The sequence below is a fragment of the Pan paniscus genome, chromosome 7 (assembly GCF_029289425.2).
Source record: "Pan paniscus chromosome 7, NHGRI_mPanPan1-v2.0_pri, whole genome shotgun sequence".
Lineage (NCBI taxonomy): Eukaryota > Metazoa > Chordata > Mammalia > Primates > Hominidae > Pan > Pan paniscus.
This window is the reverse complement of record NC_073256.2, coordinates 120373978-120392815: the sequence shown is the minus strand read 5'-3', so window position 1 is coordinate 120392815 and position 18838 is coordinate 120373978. Positions and strand designations below refer to the sequence as shown.

The following is an 18838-nucleotide window of genomic DNA, read 5'->3' as shown; positions in this document are numbered from 1 at the left end:
CCGCCTTTCTTAAATAAATCTTAAATATTCCGTGTTTTGTTTTCAATGGAAACAATACCCATAAATGCTCTATAATCCTATTAAAACTACCATAATTTCTTCCCATAAATATACTTAAATATGAAAGGCAATTTAATCTTTATTAGACACATTTTATCAACTACAATTTTTTTATTCCACATTTGCCTAGAAAGCAATCTGTAAAAGCAAAGCCTTACTTTCACACAGATACCTATCACAAAAATTGGAAACACACTGTGACATTGTGGAGTGGGGGCTGGGGATGTAATACATAATACAATGTTGGAAAATTTCTAGTAACTTCTGGTAAAGCTACTGAATTGGCAGACATGGCCAGGAGGGCCCTGTCGTACACCCATTACTGCAAGTAATCACCAAAACCTTCTCAGCTTCTAGAGACTCCTCCTCTGCACAGGCAACTCAGCAGTGACCCAGTGGGCAAATAATTCCTTCCATGCCAGGGGATTCCCTGAATCTACACTCATGGCTCCCAAAACATGACTTCCCTTTTCTTCATGGCTGGCAATTTATAATAGTGACTGGACCACGGTACCACATTCTGCTAGAATGTGCTGATATCTCCAATACAATGTATTTTGGCCTGAAATTCACCAACTTAAAGACTTTAAGATTAGTTTTCTCCAACTCATGACCCTAAGTAAGCTTGAGATTCTGTTTACTGGTAACAACTATCACTGAATATGTACCACATGTTGTGCCCAGTGATAAGCACTTGCATCTACTAAAGCAATTTTGTACTTAATTCCCTCACAAGATGTGTTATCACCACCCCCACTTGCAAATGAGGGAACAGCTGGTGAAATTAGTTGCCCAAAGACATTTAGTGACTACATTTTATTGGGATTAAGGGGACTCTATTTGAGTTATTCATGCAGTTTTACAAAAGACAAGTGCCTCAAAGAAATATTAGGATATAGTTTCAGTAATTTTACACTAAAGGAGTTACATTAAAACATCAAACACTAGATTTTAAATTACTTGAATTCCATTATATGCAGTTTATTAAAATATTACTTTTAACCTCTGTATCCTCAACATCTTAATATTTGTCCAACAAATAAACTGACACCACATGCATGTTTTGCACCAAATGGTGCCTCTCTCCTCCAGGAGGAGTCTGGAAATGTATGGGAGCATTTTGGGTTTCCCAATGTGGAGATCGCTAATCAGCATTTAGTGGGTAGGGGCGAAACAGACCTCCAAACTGCCAATAGCACCCACATAGAAACACTAAACTATGGGCTGATTCAAAAGGAAAACATTTCATGGTAAAGTTAAACCACCTGTTAACACGCCTTAATTTACAACTTCCTATTCATTGATAGTCTGTTTAAAATATCTTAGAAGATACATTGATCCCTTTCTATAAAACACCACTTACCTAGCATTTTATTTTCAAATACACACACATACTCACACAGACACACACACACACACACCCCACATTTTAGATATGCAGTTAATACTCTTTTATCCCCGACGTAATCAAAGCACTTCTCCTCCACTGCCTACCTGGCTCATTTTTTAACTCAATAAATGCATAGTAACCAAAGCACCTCTCCTCCACTGCCTACCTGGCTCATTTTTTTAACTCAATAAACGCATAGTACATTTGCACATGGTATAATCTTAGAAGTAGATGTCCTGCTGGATAAAAAATTTTGTTTCAGCATCAAGAATATAGTTTGAAACTTCTAGTTCCAAGAATCACTCACGTCAATAGAAAATTTTAGACTGCCTTGGTTCACTGCCTAAACGTCCCAAGGGCACTATGCTAATGTTTATACTATGTCTGTCTTTAAAAATTGATGAAACATGGAAATCTAACATGAATTAATTTATAAATGATATATAATTCCACACCCAAAGAGTGAAAAAGATGTAACCTGTAGACAGATTTAAATATGTACAAGAGCAAAATTTTAAGTAGGAGGTACTCAGTCAAAACTGTAGTACTCCTAAGCAGAATCAAGTTCAAAAGAAGACTTGCTGCTTAGGGACGGGTAAACTACATGGAGACCTTTGGCAAAGGTTTACTCTGGCATTCCAGTTGGCCAATGGTATTATCTCATGAGTTGTGGAAATAATCACAAAATCAGATTTTTGAAGCCCTGAAGTTTCTTTTTAGGTTGCAAAAACTAATGTACATGAGGCTCCTAAGACTAATATACCAAAAAAATAAAAATGAGTATTTTGTGCCAAGTTTTAAAAGCTGAATTACACTATCTAGCTCTCAGCATTTAGTTAGATCCTGAGTACTGTTTCTTTAGATTTTATCTAGTCCCTACAAGGTATACCAAAAGAGAAAAAGATCCAGGACTTCTGAGACAGAACCCTGAGGCTCAGTCTTCAGCATGATTTGAGACTCACTTGTTGCCAAAGAACTGTGATTGACAACCTGAGCACTTTCAGTTCACCTTATTGTTCATTATTTCCTCCAGATGAACTGTAAATTGAACAGCTCTACCCAAGATTATTATAGATAAAGACATAGCCCACCACTGCCAATTCCTTTGAAGCTGTTCTACTAGAAAAAGTTCATCAAAAGTGCTGAATCTTCAGGGAGAAGTTCCCAAAAAAAAAAAAAAAAATGCTGAATCAAAGACTACTGTGCACTTCAAAAAACTCGCCCTTTTCTCTAGATGTGACTGTGGTTAGTACTGTGTAGGTAATCAGCAGGAATACATCAGCAGTCAGAAAACTGTGGCAGTTACTCCGGACTCAGCCAAATCACTTTACGTGTTTCTCTAGCTCCAGGTTCCCATCTATACAATGAATAGCATTTTCATCCACTGTCTTTCAAAGAACTGTGAGAACAAAATAAATATGAAAGTGATCCCTCCCTGTAACTATATTTCAATAAAAGATATTCTGAAATAGATGACCTTACAAAAGGATAAATTTGAAAAGCCAAAACAAATTTTTGCAAAAGAGCCTCCGCTATGTACTTCAGGACTGCCTCGAGGGTAGTTACGACTACCCTGTGAAGGGTACAAATAGAATCGAATCATTCTTTCCCTTCCCCAAGTCCTGAACCCTCTAAAAGTGAATACAGTTAAACATTCTGAAGTCCTCAGTGGAGAGAGAAGGTATCTTGTCTTCAAATCCTTCAGTGGATTACAACAATGTTCCCCTGAGCGGGTCTCCCCTCATTCACTTTTGCCACCCTCCACATTATTTCCCCCCCACCAAAAAAAAAAAAAAAAAAAAAGCCACAACCTGTCTCAATCCACTGCCTGTAATCTTCACTGGCTTCCCTCTGTTTTTAGAATAAAAGCTCTGCTTGGCGTGACCCCAGCTTTCTCCACCTGCCTCTCTCCCTCCCCGTTTCAGCCATGCTAGCCTTTCAAAAAGGCTGAAAAGCTTTCTTCCTCTTCACATTTCAGGGCCTTGACATACGCTGTTGCTTCAGCCTGAAATGTTCCTTTTTCGTTTTTTCAGAGACAGGGTCTAGCTCTGTTTCCCAGGAGGGAGTGCAGTGGCATGATCACAGCTCACTGCAGCCTCGAACTACTGGGCTCAAATGATCCTCTCGCCTCAGCCTCTCGAGCAGCTAGGACTACAAGCACACACCACCACTCCCAGCTAGTTATTTTTTTATTTTTGGTAGAGACGGTGGTCTCACTATGTTGCCCAGGCTGGTCCTGAACTCCTGGCCTCAGGCAATCCTCCCACCTCAGCCTCCCAAAATGTTGGGATTATAGTCATGAGCCACCCTGCCAGGCCTGGAATGTTCTTTTCACTCACACCTTCACATTCCCTTTTCAGTCTCTTTTCAGATCTCAGGTCAAAAGTCATACCCTCTCAGAGCGAGAGGGTATGAAGAATATAAATAAAATTGTTTTAATCTTTAAAAAGTCATATTCTTAGCAATGCCTTTTTAAAATCTTCCATAATACACATGCCCCTACCACACTCTTTCATACCACTGTTATTCCTTCAAAGCACATTTCACGCTTGCTTGATTTTTAAAATCCATCCCCTCTGCTTGCCTGTAAGCTCTATAAAGACAATTTTCTAAACCCTACCATCAGCACTGTACCTGCATATAGCATGTATTCAATACACATTATTTGCATGAATAAGTAAACGACTACCATTCAAAAGTCCTCGTTACCTGACTCCCAACTTTCTTTCCCACTTCTCCGCAGTGCAATCCACTATAAAAGCTACTTCTGACTCCACCAGAAGCATTCCCTACCCCCATCTTCAGGCTTTCAAATCCTGTGGCTTTCCCTGCCTGTAAAATTATCCCCATTTCTCTCAACCTGTTCAAATCCTGAGGGCTTGCCAAGACTCAAGTTTTCTTTCCTCCAGAATATCTTCCCATAGTGCCAGTTTACACATGTGTCGTTGCTCCACACTTTCAAAGCACTTCGCATTCTCTTTTTGGTAATTATACATAAACTACATCGTATTTTAACGTGTCCTGTGTGTAGACTTCTCTCTCCAACATTAGTGCTAACTCCTAAGGATAGACTGTTCACATCCCACCCGTTCCATTCCCAGAGCGGTGCTAAGTACTGGGCTCGCACTGAAGCATGTGATTTTTCCCTAACATACCAGAATTTTCCTCTGAAAAGAATACTAGCTTCCCCCTTACTCCTATTTCTCAAGTGATTCAATATGCCTTATGTGACTCTCACCAAGTTCTTTTCTAGGGGTTTGTTTTGTTTTGTTTTGTTTGCCTACCCTCCCCCATTCTACTAAAAAATAGTTGAGTTCTCTGGATTCCTGTTCTTTCTCATTCCTAGAGGGACCTTGTGTACTCTGTGAGGGTTCCTTGCCTGCAGTTAGGGGCTCCTAGGCCTTTAAACTGTCATCCCACCACCCCCGACCCCCCGACACCCGCGCCCCCCCAACACACACCCAGTGAAGGCACTTGCGCTAGCTGTGACCTCACACACACCACTCCATAGCCTCACCTGGACCTGTCACTTCATTCCCCTCAATCAGTCAGGCGGCGTGCATTCCTACCCAAGAAGAAAGATCCCAGACCGCTGTATCTCTCCTTTCTGCCTGTCATTAACTACCCACGAGAGCTCTTTCTCTTTTTCCCTCCTTCTCTTCCTTAGAGACGGAACCTAGGCCCAAGACGGTGAATTGGCGCCGAGAAAGCAGACACAGCCACCCAGCCAGCTCCAGCTCCAACGCCACGGTCTCTGCCCCCGCACCCACCCCCGTCCCTCCCAGGCAGCGACCGCGGCGCAAGCTTCGGCCTGACCAGGACTCCCCATCCGGGGAGAGCCATCGCTCACTGACCCAGGAAGGTGTCAAACGAGGAAGTAGCAGCAGTAACAAGTACGGAGGCAGGCAGCCTAGCGGACGCTATCGGCTCAGCGCTCCATCCCTTCCCGACCTAAGCTCCGGCCTCACGGCTTCCTCTACCCAAGCGAACACAGAACAAGTCACGTGCCAGCCCGGCAGTCAGCTGACCGCGGCGCGCGCTGCTCCGCCTACGCCCGCGCCACTGCGCAGCCGCAGCCGCTGCCACTGCCGGGCCTTGGGAGAGGGGCGGGACTAGGAGGCTACGGGGCGGCAAGGGGCACCTAGATTCGGGGCTGATCGCTGTTGTTCCAGAGTGGGTGGGGTTTTCCGCTTCTTCCAGTGTTGCAAGTGGCGTTTTGTCCACCACTTGTAAACGTCAGCGCCACTTCAGGTTTCTGCGGGTCAGAAATTGTCTCCAGCCCCCTACAAGGGCTTCTCCACTTGGGGTTTTCTTCGTCAGCTAGGTTTTCTACCTAGTATACTGGCTAGTAGTTCATTTTAGCAGATTCACATTTTCCTGAAGTCCACTTAGACTTAATTTCATAAATGGTCCATGGAGCATTTACTGTGCGCCAAGCACTGCGCTCGTTCTTAGGATTGCCTACTGGAGAGAATCACTCCTTGCCACGAAAGCGCCTCATAAATAGTTGAAACCACATTAGATAGTGGGAAACCAAAGGTTTTAGGACAGAGGCATAGACAGGGGAAGGCATCTCCTTTGGAGAAAAATAGGTAACAAGCTCGTCCCAGGAACCCTGCTTATTTCATTAGCTTGGGGAGATAGATAGTAATGTCCTAATTTAGAACACAGAGTTTTAGAAGTAGTAGAAATTTTGAGATGTTCTAATTTAATCCTTTTAGATCTACAGATGAAGAAAGTGAGGGCACGGAGTTGTTCAGCGCAAGGGAATAGATACCAGGTGTTGAATCCAGGCTCTCCTACTTACTAGTTGTGTGACTTTACTCCTCTGAATTTCAGCCTGTTCACATGCAAAGTGGTGGTAATAATACCTTACACAGGTATTGTGAGGATTAAATGAAGCCTGTGGTTAGCACAGTGCCTGGTACATAGGAAACAACCAGTAAATGGTCGTCATTATTGCTATGTATTATAGGACCCAGGTTTTCTGACCTATACTATGCCTTTTCTGCTGTGTCCCCCTACAGAAATTCACCACAGAATTTCTCAGAGCCTCAGTATTAGGTTGGACAGAAAGTAACAACCACCAGACTATCCCCAACCTGACGCTTTCACCAGTTTTGGATGAAGTTCACGCAATTACAATAACCAGTTCTATAACATGGCTTCAGAAACTTATCAGAATTCCAGAGGCTTTTATCTGCCATCACGAAATGAGCCTAAAGGCATTTTTTTTTTTGTTAGGTCCACTAAAACTTTCTGCCATGATGCAAATGTTATCCTGTGCTGTCTGTACAGTACCCACTAGCTACATGGAGCCATTGAGCACTTGAAATATGGTTAGTGTGACTTAGTAACTGAATTTTAAAATTTATTTCACTTTAATTAAAATTTAAATAGCCACACGAGACCAGTGACAACAGCTTTAGACAGTGCAGTTTTAAGGTCTATGCTTGAACTATCTTGGTTTCTTCGTGCTTGTGTGTGGTCCTGAGGCAGACTTTTTGTCTTGGATTCTTAATTTCTAAACTGAATTATACCTCGCGCAACTTTCCAATGTTTTGGGGATTTTTTTTAGTTTTGGGGGTTTTTTTGAGATGGAGTCTCGCCCTGTCGCCCAGGTTGGAGAGCAGTGGTGCGATCTCAGCTCACTGCAAACTCCACCTCCCGGGTTCAAGCGATTCTTGTGCCTTGCCCTCCTAAGTAGCTGGGACTACAGGCGTGCACCATCACACCCAACTAATTTTTGTATTTTTAGTAGAGACGGGTTTTCCTCATGTTGGCCAAGCTGGTCTCCAAGTCCTGAGGTCAAGTGATCCACCCACTTGGCCCTCCCAAAGTGCTGGGATTACAGGGGTGAGCCATCGTGCCTGGCCTCCAGTGTTTTAATTACCATGTTATACTTGGGAGGCAGTATAACAGAGTGTTCAGTAAATGTTAGCTCTAATTTTTATGAGGTTTAATGTATCTCACTTAAAAATTTAGCAAACATAGCTGGGCATGGTGGTGCATGCCTATAGTCCCAGCTACTCGGGAGGCTGAGGTGGGAGGACCCCTTGAGCCCAGGAGTTCGAGGCTGCAGTGAGCTAAAATTGCACCATACACTCCAGCCTGGGCAACAGAGCAAGACCCCATCTCAAAAAATCAAATAAAAATCTAGCAAAGATGTTTAATATAAGCAGGGCATGATTGCTCTCCAGTGGTTTCTAATAGTAAAGTAATATGTTTTTACAGAGAAGCAACTCACTTTTTAAAAACTGTACTATGCATAGAAGCATACTAGGTAGCCATGGGCATGTCACACCTTTTCCTCCATTTCCACCTATCTAAAGACTACACATCTCCAAACATCTAAGTTTAAAGCACTCCTAAGATGCATGGGAGAAGATTTATTTTTTTCTTACAACTTTTTCCGGGGAAAAAATTTATTTTTTCCTTTATTAAAATATTGAGCTTATTTCAGTTATATATTTTTGTCTTCCCACCATTTCCATTTGTCTGACCACAGCTACTACGTCCTATCATAATATTCCATACATACATATATACTGAAAACCAAGCAAAGAGCCAGGCGTGGTGGCTCACACCTGTAATCCCAGCACTTTGGGAGGCTGAGGTGGGCAGATCACTTGAGGCCAGGAGTTTGACACCTTCCTGACCAACATGGCAAAATGCCATCTCTACTAAAAATACAAAAATTAGCTGGGTGTGGTGGTGCATGCCTGTAATCCCAGCTGCTTGGGAGGCTGAGGCAGGAGAATTGCTTGAGCCTGGGAGCCAGAGGCTGCAGTGAGCCAAGATAGTGCCACTGCCCTCCAGCCTGAGTGACAGAGCGAGACTCTGTCTCAAAAAAAAAACAAGCAAAGGATGGAGTTTCATCTTTAAAAACTACAGGGGCATTTTGGACAACACATTTTTGGCAATGGAACCTGGACAATATTTATCCAACATGCTAGGGAACTTCTCCCTCTGAATTGTAAAAAGGACAGTTAGATATCAACTGTTACAGAAATGAAATGACAGGTAATTTTTTTCTCTAAAAGAACTATTGGGTTAAAAGATTTAAAAAAAAAAGAAAAAAGAAAATTTTAACAAGCTGTTTAAACTATTCTTTTTTTTTTTGAGACAGAGTCTCACTCTGTTGCCCATGCTGGAATGCAATGGCACGATCTCTGCTCACTGCAACCTCTGCCTCCCAGGTTCAAGCGATTCTCCTGTCTCAGCCTCCCAAGTAGCTGGGAATATAGGCATCCACCACCACGCATGGCAAATTTTTTGTATTTTTATTTATTTATTTATTTTTGGAGAGACAAGGTTTCACCATGTTGGCCAGGCTGGTTTTGAACTCCTGACCTCAAGTGATCTGCCCACCTTGGCCTCCCAAAGTGCTAGGGTTACAGGCGTGAGCCACCACGCTTGGCCTAAACTGTGTTCTTAAAGAGACTTCTTCCACTGCCAGAGATGGTGAATAGCCTCCTAGTTGGTCATCCAGAAGTAATTCTTCACATAATTGATGCACTTAGCTTTGGGAAGAGAACCAACTTTTTCTATACTTGCTTGCATTTTTGCTTTTAATATCTTCTACAAAACTAGGTCCTTTTGGTGTTTTAAGAGGTTTTTTCCCCCTGTTTTTGAAGGATTCTTGACCTTTTGGTCTTAATCTTGATAGTTCTGAGTCTTTTTTATTTTGGTTTGATCTTTGTGCATTTTTTGGATGGAGTATCCTGTATAAATTTCATCACTAGAGCTTTTTCTTCAATTTTCCCTTCATCAAAATCTTCTTCCTCTTCATTATCATCATGATTTTCATCAGCAAGAAGTTTTATTTTTTTCTTGTAGAAATGTACCCACTTCCAGGGGCAGATCACTTTCCAGATATACTGAAAAGTCTCACATCTCCCTCCTCTTCATGTCCTGCTTTGTATCTTCCTTCATACCTGTTAAGTGCTGTGTACTCATATGCCCAGGCCCTGAAACACACTGAGTGTAAGGCCACAGGCAATGTTATTTCAAAGCCCCCAAGATAAACCATTGACTGTACATACCTTTTTAAAGTTGCTAGTATTACTTTAATTGGACTGCCTTCATAGTTCATTACTTCTGCTTCAACAATGTAACATCCATCCTTTCTACCAGCCCCTAAACTGACCATTCTTAAAGATAACTTGTGCTCATTTTCATCATTATCCACCTTAAAGTGATAATCTTTGTTGGCCTCTAGTCACAACCAAAAAGATAGTTCTGGGGCCTCAGGAGGCTGATGTCCATGTCCGTCAAATCTTCCATGGGTGGCGGCAAGCACTTAGGTAGGAGAGAAGCCAGGCAGAGGTAAACAACCACGCTCCAGAGAACAGCTGTGCAGGATGGAATCATACCAGCAACCAATTATTTTGTTTTTTGATTACTGTTTTCCTTTTTTAATTTTTTAAATATTTTTTAACTTTTAAGTTCAGGGGTACGTGTGCAGGTTTGTTACATAGGTAAACTTGTGTCAAGGAGGTTTCTTGTACAGATTATTTCATCACCCAGGTATTAAGCCTAGTATCCATTAGTTAAACAAAGTGGAGAAAGTATTTGAAGCAAATAGGGCAACAGGATTCAGAACTCTTTTTCACTCTAGTATAATAGTCAAGATATCTTGAAAGTTGTTACTGGCATTTCCCTTAGGAAACTAAGTGTCCTTGTTTAAGAAAATACCTTGATAAACTAATATCTTCCACTAGGGTGGAAGAAAAACTGAGAGTATGGTTAAATGGAGGCAAAGACCAAAGAAATAACTTGAGCTAGTTTCCACTGAAAAGCAACAGAAATTGGAGAATGAAGAGATGGGAGAGAGGCATAGGGAAGAGAAGGAAAGAAAGAGAAAAGAGAAAGACAAATGACAAGGGACTTATAAAAAGAGGAATATTTAGAACTCAATTTGAGCTTACTTCAGTTGCTGTGATTTAAATCCTTTGCCATCTTCCCAGAGCTTTAATAAAGTCTACGCTCAAATGCCTTTATGCAAAATTTTTTTGTAGACATATATGCTATCCAGGTTACAATATACAGAGAGCTTGAACAAATTGATAAAAGCAATACTAAGGGCTGAGCACGGTGGCTCATGCCTGTAATCCCAGCACTTTGGGAGGCCAAGGAAGACGGATCACTTGAGGCCGGGAGTTTAAGACCAGCCAGGCCAACGTTGCAAAACCTTGGCTCTACTAAAAAATACAAAAATTATTCAGGTGTGGTGGTGTATGCCTGTAATCCCAGCTACTCAGGAGGCTGAGGGATGAGAATTGCTTGAACCTGGGAGGCAGAGGTTGCAATGAGCCAAGATAGCGACACTGCACTCCAGCCTGGGTGACAGAGCAAGACTCTGTCTCAAAAAAAAAAGAACAATACTAAGACCATCCAAAAGACAAATGAGCAAAAAGCACAAAACAGTTGAGAAAAAAAGAAGTGCTATTGGCTATAACATACGGGGAATATTCACTCTTACTAGTGCTCAAAAATATAAATAAGAACAATACAAAATTTTATAAACACAAATATTAAAATAAATAGAAATAACTCATATTAGCAAAGATAGAAATATACACATAATAGCCAATGCTGGTGAGGGTGTGGTAAGATAGACTCTTACACTACTAGTAGAAATGTAAATTGGTACAACTCTTTCTTCAGCAATTAACAGTATGAATGAGAGGCCTTTAAAATGTTTGTTCCATTTGACTGTCATTAGAATGGAAATAATGCAAAAGATAGAAAAGTATTTATGCAAAATATGTTTATTACATCATTATTTATGTTTGTTTTCATCATCAACAACATTTATTAAAGATTTCATTAAGAACTAAGCCCCTGTGAAGGTGAAGTGTTGAAAATGGTATTGAGGTTTATATCTTGAATTTTTGGAGTTCATTGCTCAAGGGTAATGAATAGAATATACTAGACTCATGATTCTCAACCTGAGGACATTTGGCAATGTCTGAGACATTTTTGGTTGTCACAGCCTAAGGGTAGGGATGCCACTAGTACCTAGTGGGTAAAGGCCAGGGATGATGCTAAACATCTTAAAATGCACAGGACAGACCCCAAACAGAATTATCTGATCCAAAATGTCAACCGTGCTCATGCTGAGAAACCTGGTACTTGACTTATAACACTCTCAGATTCCCAAATTCATGACTTACTGCATAATGTATAATACCCTCAGTTTTTTAATCTGTAAGGTGAGACAATAATATCTACCTCTATTGTTATGAGAATAAAATTGAATCATATAATAAATTGTAGTCACATTGCCACTTTGAGATGTCAGCTAGGTTTGATGCAGGGCAGGCAAGCCCCAAAGTGGAGCTTAGCCCATGAGGGTTCTTGGCTTTTCCCAGGAAGAATTCAAGGGCAAGCCAGAGGTAGAAGAAAACAGCTTTATTGAAGAGGCATTGTTACAGTTTGGTGACTACTCCTGCAGAGTGAGGCTACCCAGTAGACAGAGTAGGGCAGTTTTGGTCATATTTATACCCACTTTTAATGGCATTCAGATTAAGGAACGGTTTTTGAGGAAATTTCTAGGGAAAGGGTAGTAACTGTTAGGTCATTAGGTCATTGCCGTGGAAAGAGGTGGTAACTCCCGGCTGTTCCCATGGCAGTGGTAAATTGACATGGCACACTGGTAGGTGTGTCTGACTGAAAGCTGCTTTTGCCCCTGCCCTGGTTTAGGTAGTCCTCCATCCGATTCGGAGCCCTGCCTCTGGAGTCGAGTCCCGCTTCCCACCTCAGGTTCACTCACTAGCTAGGAGATCCGCTCCTATATGCCAGCCTCATAGTGAATTTCTGACTTGACATGGTCACACGTTTCTACAGATTGAGCCCCTTGCCGAGAAGACTAGAAACAGAAATTGTTATATCAATGAATGTCAAGTATTTAGTGAATACCAGCTTTTTTTGTTTTGTCTTGTTTTGTGTTGTTTTGTTTTGGAAATGGAGTCTCGCTCTGTCGCCCAGGCTGGAGTGTGGTGGCGAGATCTTGGCTCACTGTGACTTCCGCCTGCCTGGTTCAAGCAGTGAATACCAGCTTTTTAAACAATGTTTTTCTTTATTCTTGTTTTAACAATTAATACTTATTAACTGTTTAATAATTGGAAAGTATAGACAAGCAAAAAGAAGATATAAACATCACTCATTATTCCACCACTCAGGAAAAATCACTTGGGCACATCCTTCTAGAATTTTTTTTTTTTTTTTTTTGGGACGGAGTCTCGTTCTGTGGCCCAGAGTGGAGTGCAGTGGCACGATCTCAGCTCACTACAACCTCCACCTCCCGGGTTCAAGCAGTTCTCCTGTCTCAACCTCCCGAGTAGCTGAGATTATAGGCACACGCCACCACACCCGGCTAATTTTTGCATTTTTAGTAGAGACAGGGTTTCACCATATTGGTCAGGCTGGTCTCAAACTCCTGACCTCAGGTGATCCACCCACCTCGGCCTCCCAAGGTGCTGGGATTACAGGTGTGAGCCACCGCGCCCGGCCTCTTCTAGAATATTTCTATTCATGTTCATGCACTTATGCAACCTGTGCTATGGGCTCAGTAAGTTAGTAAGTGGCAGGTATGAATTCTAAACCAAGGCTGTCTGGTCCCTTGGGCCATGCTTTAGCATGATCCCATGTCCTCTGTGATGTAAAGCCTCTTCTCACTTCTTTCTTTTTTTTTTTTTTGTATTTTTAGTAGATACGGGGTTTCACCATGTTGGCCAGGCTGGTCTCAAGCTCCTGGCCTCAAGTGATTCACCCACCTTGGCCTCCAAAAGTGCTGGGATTACAGGCATGAGCCACCGTGCCCGGCCTCCTTTTTTTTCTTTTTCTTTTTCTTATTTATTCATTTATTTATTTTATTGTCTCTCAGACATACTCCTTTTATACTCTGAATTCTCATGGCACTTTTTGGCATTTAGCTAATTCCACTTGCATTATATTTTATCAGCCTCATCAAGACCACCTTGTACCAGAGAGTCCTGAATATGCATTGTACCTGGTAAGCATTCAGTAAGGGTAGCTGAATAGATTTCACAACCAAATGAAAGACCAGATTTCAAACATTTTATGACAGAGGATGAGGAAGGGAAGAGGTACTGTGTTGTCTGAGTAGTTAAACCTGTCAGTTCCTTTCCTCTGGTCCTCATAGTGTCGGTCCTTGAACTAATAGAAATCATCATTTTTGTCATTACATCCTTAGAAATGGTATGAAATCTTAGGAGCAGCAAATGTTCATAGAAATAGGAAGTTATTTTCTTAAAAAATTAGTTCTGCTCTCCCGCCTTCATTTCAGGATTTTGTTCCCTTTATTACTACTTTTTACTTTGCTTAAATGACACAGTGAGAAAGATTTTGAACAATTCTTAGTACTGTGCTATACTAAGAAGTAGTTGCCTCTGGACTAAATCTAATTTTCATCTTATTTACACCAAATAGTCTAAAAGTGACAGAACTGGAAGTTAGTATTTAGTAGTTATAATGTACCAATCTGATTAGAAAAAAGAAATGAAAAGAAAAAACCTGACAGGGCAAGATGGTTCACGCCTGTAATCCCAGCACTTTGGGAGAACAAAATGGGAAGATTGAGCCCAGGAGTTTGAGACCAGTCTGGGAAACATAGCAAGACCTTGTCTCTACTAAAAATTAAAAAATTAGCCAGACATAGTGGTGCACACCTATAGTTTCAGCTATTACAGAGGCTGAGGCAGGAGGATCACTTGAGCCCAGGAGGTGGGGGCGGCAGTGAGCTATGACTGTATCACTGCACTCCACCCTGGGTGACAGAGTGAGAACTTGTCTCTAGAAAAAAAAAACACAAAACACTGATGCACTGTATTTAATGATTATAAGCAGCATCCCTTTAGTGCCCCATGTGTTGTTACACCTAATTCCTGAATGTACAAACATATGTCTTTCAAAATAGTTAACGATACATAGGGCAACTGATTTACTAAAGGGGAGGGTGTGGTTAAAAAATTATCAACAGGAGGCCAGGCTTGATGGCTCATGCCTGTAATCCCAGCACTTTGGGAGGCTGAGGCAGGCTGATCACTTGAGCTCAGGAGTTCAAGATCAGCCTGGGCAACATGGTGAAACAATGTGTCTACAAAAAAATATAAAAATTAACCTTTAGCTGGCGTGGTGGCTCCCGCCTGTAATCCCAGCACTTTGGGAGGCTGAGGTGGGCGGATCACGAGGTCAGGAGATGGAGACCATCCTGGCTAACATGGTGAAACCCCATCTCTACTAAAAAAAAAAAAAATACAAAAAATTAGCCGGGCATGGTGGCGGGTGCCTGTAGTCCCAGCTACTCGAGAGGCTAAGGCAGGAGAATGATGTGAACCTGGGAGGTGGAGCTTGCAGTGAGCCGAGATTGCACCGCTGCACTCCAGCCTGGGTGACTGAGTGAGACTCCATCTCAAAAAACCAAACTAAACTAAACTAAAATAAAATAAAATAAACCTTGTGTGGTGGTAGGCACCTATAGTCCCAGCAACTTGGGGACTGAGGTGGGAGCATCATTGGAGCCCAGGAGGTTGAGGCTGCAGTGAGCCGTGTTCCTGGCAGTGCACTCCAGCCTGGTTGACAAAGTGAGAGCCTATCTTGAAAAAAAAAAATTACCAACAGAAATAATGAATACTCATCTTAAGCACAGTTTGAGAACAACAACCCCAGCATCTGGAAAACAACACCTTAGACCTCAGCCAGGACTGGGGAGGGAGACCTTAATGATCATTGTCTTTTGAAATCATCACCAGAGCTTTCTTCAGGAAGGAAAACATCTTAGTGTGATTCTCCTAAACTTGCACCTTAGGAGAAGCACCTTAAATTTAACTCACTGCTGGGTCAGCCATCTCTTGCCAGATGGCTGTGACCACAGTTTGATCATCACTCCTCTTAATCTTACCAAGAAGCCTATCCAAAACAGCAGGGGATAGCCCCAGCTCCTGCACCTCCCATGCAAATCCCTGTCAATACCTCCAGATGTCTTCCTCAGCCTTATTCCTATCGCTATTGCTCAGTCATTCCATGGGGTTGACAATGTCACCCTGTTGGTGACATGAACAAACAGGAGAGTCTGGGCTGACTGCCCTCAGGCAGTTCCTCCGTAAATAAGGATTAGATTCAGTTATTTAAAGTGACCTTAGAACTTTTGATTTAACAGCTGACCCAGAGGTCATGTTGGTGTTACTGTCGATCTGTGCCCACCGAATGGTATAAGTCTCATTTGGGGGATGCTAACAATTGTAAACAACACTTTCTTTTTTTTTATTTTAATTTTAAATTGTTTTAGAGATGGGGTCTCACTCTGTCAGCCAGGCTGGAGTGCACTGGTGCCATCATAGCTCACTGTAGCCTCAAACTCCTGTGCTCAAGGGGTCCTCTCCCCTGAGCCACCTGAGTAGCTATAACATGCACCACCACACCCGGCTGATTTTTATTTTTATTTTTTTGGTAGAGATGGAGTCTCACTATGTTGCCCAGGCTGGTCTCAAACTCCTGACCTCAAGCAATCCTCCCACCTTGGCTTCCCAAAATGCTGGAATTACAGGCACAAGCCACCGTGCCCGGACCTTTAAACAACACTTTGTTCCCAGAGCTGCCCTGTGCATCCCAGGACAGTATGGAAGGCAGGCATTATCTTGACTCTCTCCCCAAAATATAGTGACTTATACCTTGTAAGTCATCATAAAAAACCTTCAAGTGTACACCACTAGTAGGTCACATAGCCCTCAGATGATTGTGGAGATTTCTCCAACATGAAGCTTCCTTTGATTACCTGGAGGAACTCCCCAAAGTGATAACAGGCTTATTATTTATCCACTATCAGTGGCCACTTGTTGCTGCAGTGGAAGTCATCCCATTAGAAAAAGCAGAACAAAATTTGCCCCTGACTTTAGCTGAAGTGATCAGTGATACCAGCTTTGCCCTTGAAGTATTCGCATTTGCCTCAACTGAGTAGCCAGGTGTGTTATACATAATACAATTGCTTTAAACTTCTTCCTTGTGGGTCAAGGCAGAGGGGTCTGTACAATTATTAATACATTCTGTCGTGCCTACATTAATGTCTTGGGCTGAGGGAAAAGGTCAGTACAGAAACTTAAGGAAAGATCCCACTCCCTGACTCTTCTTAAATGAAGCCTTGGTGGCTTATTGAATTTGTTCAAGGAGTTGATTCTGAGACTCTGACAGGCATATTTGAGGTCAGTGCCACAAATAGCTTCCTCCTGCTTTGTGGATTCTTGTTTATAGTCACCTTAATAAGGCCATATTTGACAAATTAAACAGACTTGGTCCCAGTCTTTGTCAGCTAGGTTAATTGGAGAATGCCAGTGGCATATCTATGGGAAACTTCACCAGAAGCAAGACAGTGTAAAAAGGAGGGTGAGCCACTGTGCCTGGCCAGTTTTCTGTCAATAAACAAAAATTTGGCAATCCAGGAGGAAAGAATAGTCTCTTTCTACAGCTGTAAGGTTGCTGGGTACTATAAACTGTGAAGAAATCCAATGGAATAAATTGGTGTTAGGGAAAAATAAATATGAGAAAATGTTTTCCATTTGTTATCAAAGAGCAACTTGACAATTTTAAGGGATTGTATTCTAAAATAAAGCAAATACCTTCAAACCTGAAAATATTGTTTCATTATTCAGATATAATTCACCTTTTCATCAGTCAATAACTATTTAGGCCCAGAAGGGAAAAGTTGTACAATCCTTTGTACATATGGTTCTTTGATAAGAACTACTAAATACAGGCTGGGCGTGGTGGCTCACCCATGTAATCCCAACACTTTGGGAGGCCAAGGCAGGTGGATCACCTGAAGTCAGGAGTTCAAGACTGGCCTGGCCAACACAGTGAAATCTCGTCTCTACTAAAAATACAACAATTAGCTGGGCGTGGTAGCGGGCACCAGTAATCCCAGCTACTCAAGAGGCTGAGGTGGGAGAATCACTTGAACCCAGGAGATGGAGGTTGCAGTGAGCCGAGATTGAGCCACTGCACTCCAGCTTGGGCGACAGAGTGAGACTCCATCTCAAAAAAGAAAAAAAAAAAGAACTATTAAACACTTTTTTTTTTTTTTTTGAGATAGAGTCTCTCTGTGTCACCCAGGCTGGAGTGCAGTGGTATGATCTCAGCTCACTGTAACCTCCCCCTCCCGGGTTCAAGCGATTCTCCTACTTCAGCCTCCTGAGTAGCTGGGATTACAGGTGCGCACCACCACGCCCAGCTAATTTTTATATTTTTAGTAGAGACGGGGTTTCACCATGTTGGTCAGGCTGGTCTCGAGCTCCTGACCTTGTGATCCGCCCGCCTCAGCCTTCCAAAGTGCTGGGATTATAGGCGTGAGCCACCGCACCCAGCCAAACACTATTTTTTGGATCTTAGCAATCACTTTACAAATATCGGAAGGTAAACTCGTAGGTCTTTAATTTGATGATGTATTAAATGATTTTGGGAGTGGGGAAACAATACCTATTTACCCTAACCACACCCTGCAGCTACCTTCCCTAACACTAATGGAGGTTGTACTGAAATTCTTGTTAAATCTGCAGTCCATGAAAACACTGAATCCAAGTTTTGGAGGTTGTGGCCTGGATATCTGCATTGTCACAAGACCTCGTGAAATTTGATGAATCATTGCACTAGAACTTCTTGAGCAGTCATTCTTCGGAGCCTCTGTGGCATAGCTGTGTTATTCACTTAGCACCCAAGGTGTAATATTACTATGTGTTCATTCATTCAGTGAATATTTTTAGGTGCCTACTGTGTGTTTAGAACCTTACTAAACATTCTTTTGTCATTTTTTGGTGTGTCTACCCACAACTAGATTAAAAGCCTCTTTCAAATAGGGATCCTAAGTAAACATGTCTTTGTAGTCCTAGAAACTGATAAGCAATGTACCCTCCACCCAGGGTCCCACCCAGAGTCCAATTCCCTCTTTTTCCTTCCTAACAGAACCACAGTTTTGTTCAGGGACCCATCTGTTTAGCCAAGTATGTTGGAGGAAACTGTCAGGAATGGTTCTAAATGATTGCTTCAGGTATTTGCATGTGACCTAATTCTGGCAGATGAGGCATGAGGGGAAATGTGCTGGAAAGCTTCCATGAAGTTCTCTTGCTCTTAGGAGAGACCTACAGGACGAGGTGGTCTCTCTTTTTCCTCAAAATAGTCAGGCTTCTGTTGCGATCTGGAAGTGCTACAGCCATCTTGCTACCTCCCTGAGAATGAAGCTTCCACTGGGGATGGCTTCCACTGGAGAAATGGAAAAAAAAGTGAGTCCTTAATTACCCCCCTCCTTTTTTTCTTTTTTCTTTTTTCTTTTTTTTTTTGAGACAGGGTCTCGCTCTGTTGCTCAGGCTGGAGTGC

General features: G+C 42.1%; 1 protein-coding gene across 3 annotated transcripts in view; it reads right to left on the bottom strand.

The window, feature by feature from the left end:
- Positions 1-18838, bottom strand: part of ATP6V1C1 (ATPase H+ transporting V1 subunit C1) — a 203947-nt gene that overhangs the window by 42760 nt on the left and 142349 nt on the right. Inside the window, exon 1 of one of the 3 annotated variants that reach the window (XM_003821728.6) lies at positions 5305-5549. The exons of 1 other annotated variant lie outside the window; for it this stretch is intronic. The gene's annotated coding sequence lies outside the window, so the exon portion shown is untranslated. Of the gene's footprint in view, positions 1-4967; positions 5550-18838 lie in introns of those variants that run through there. One more of the 3 variants, XM_034966454.2, reaches the window with a different exon arrangement.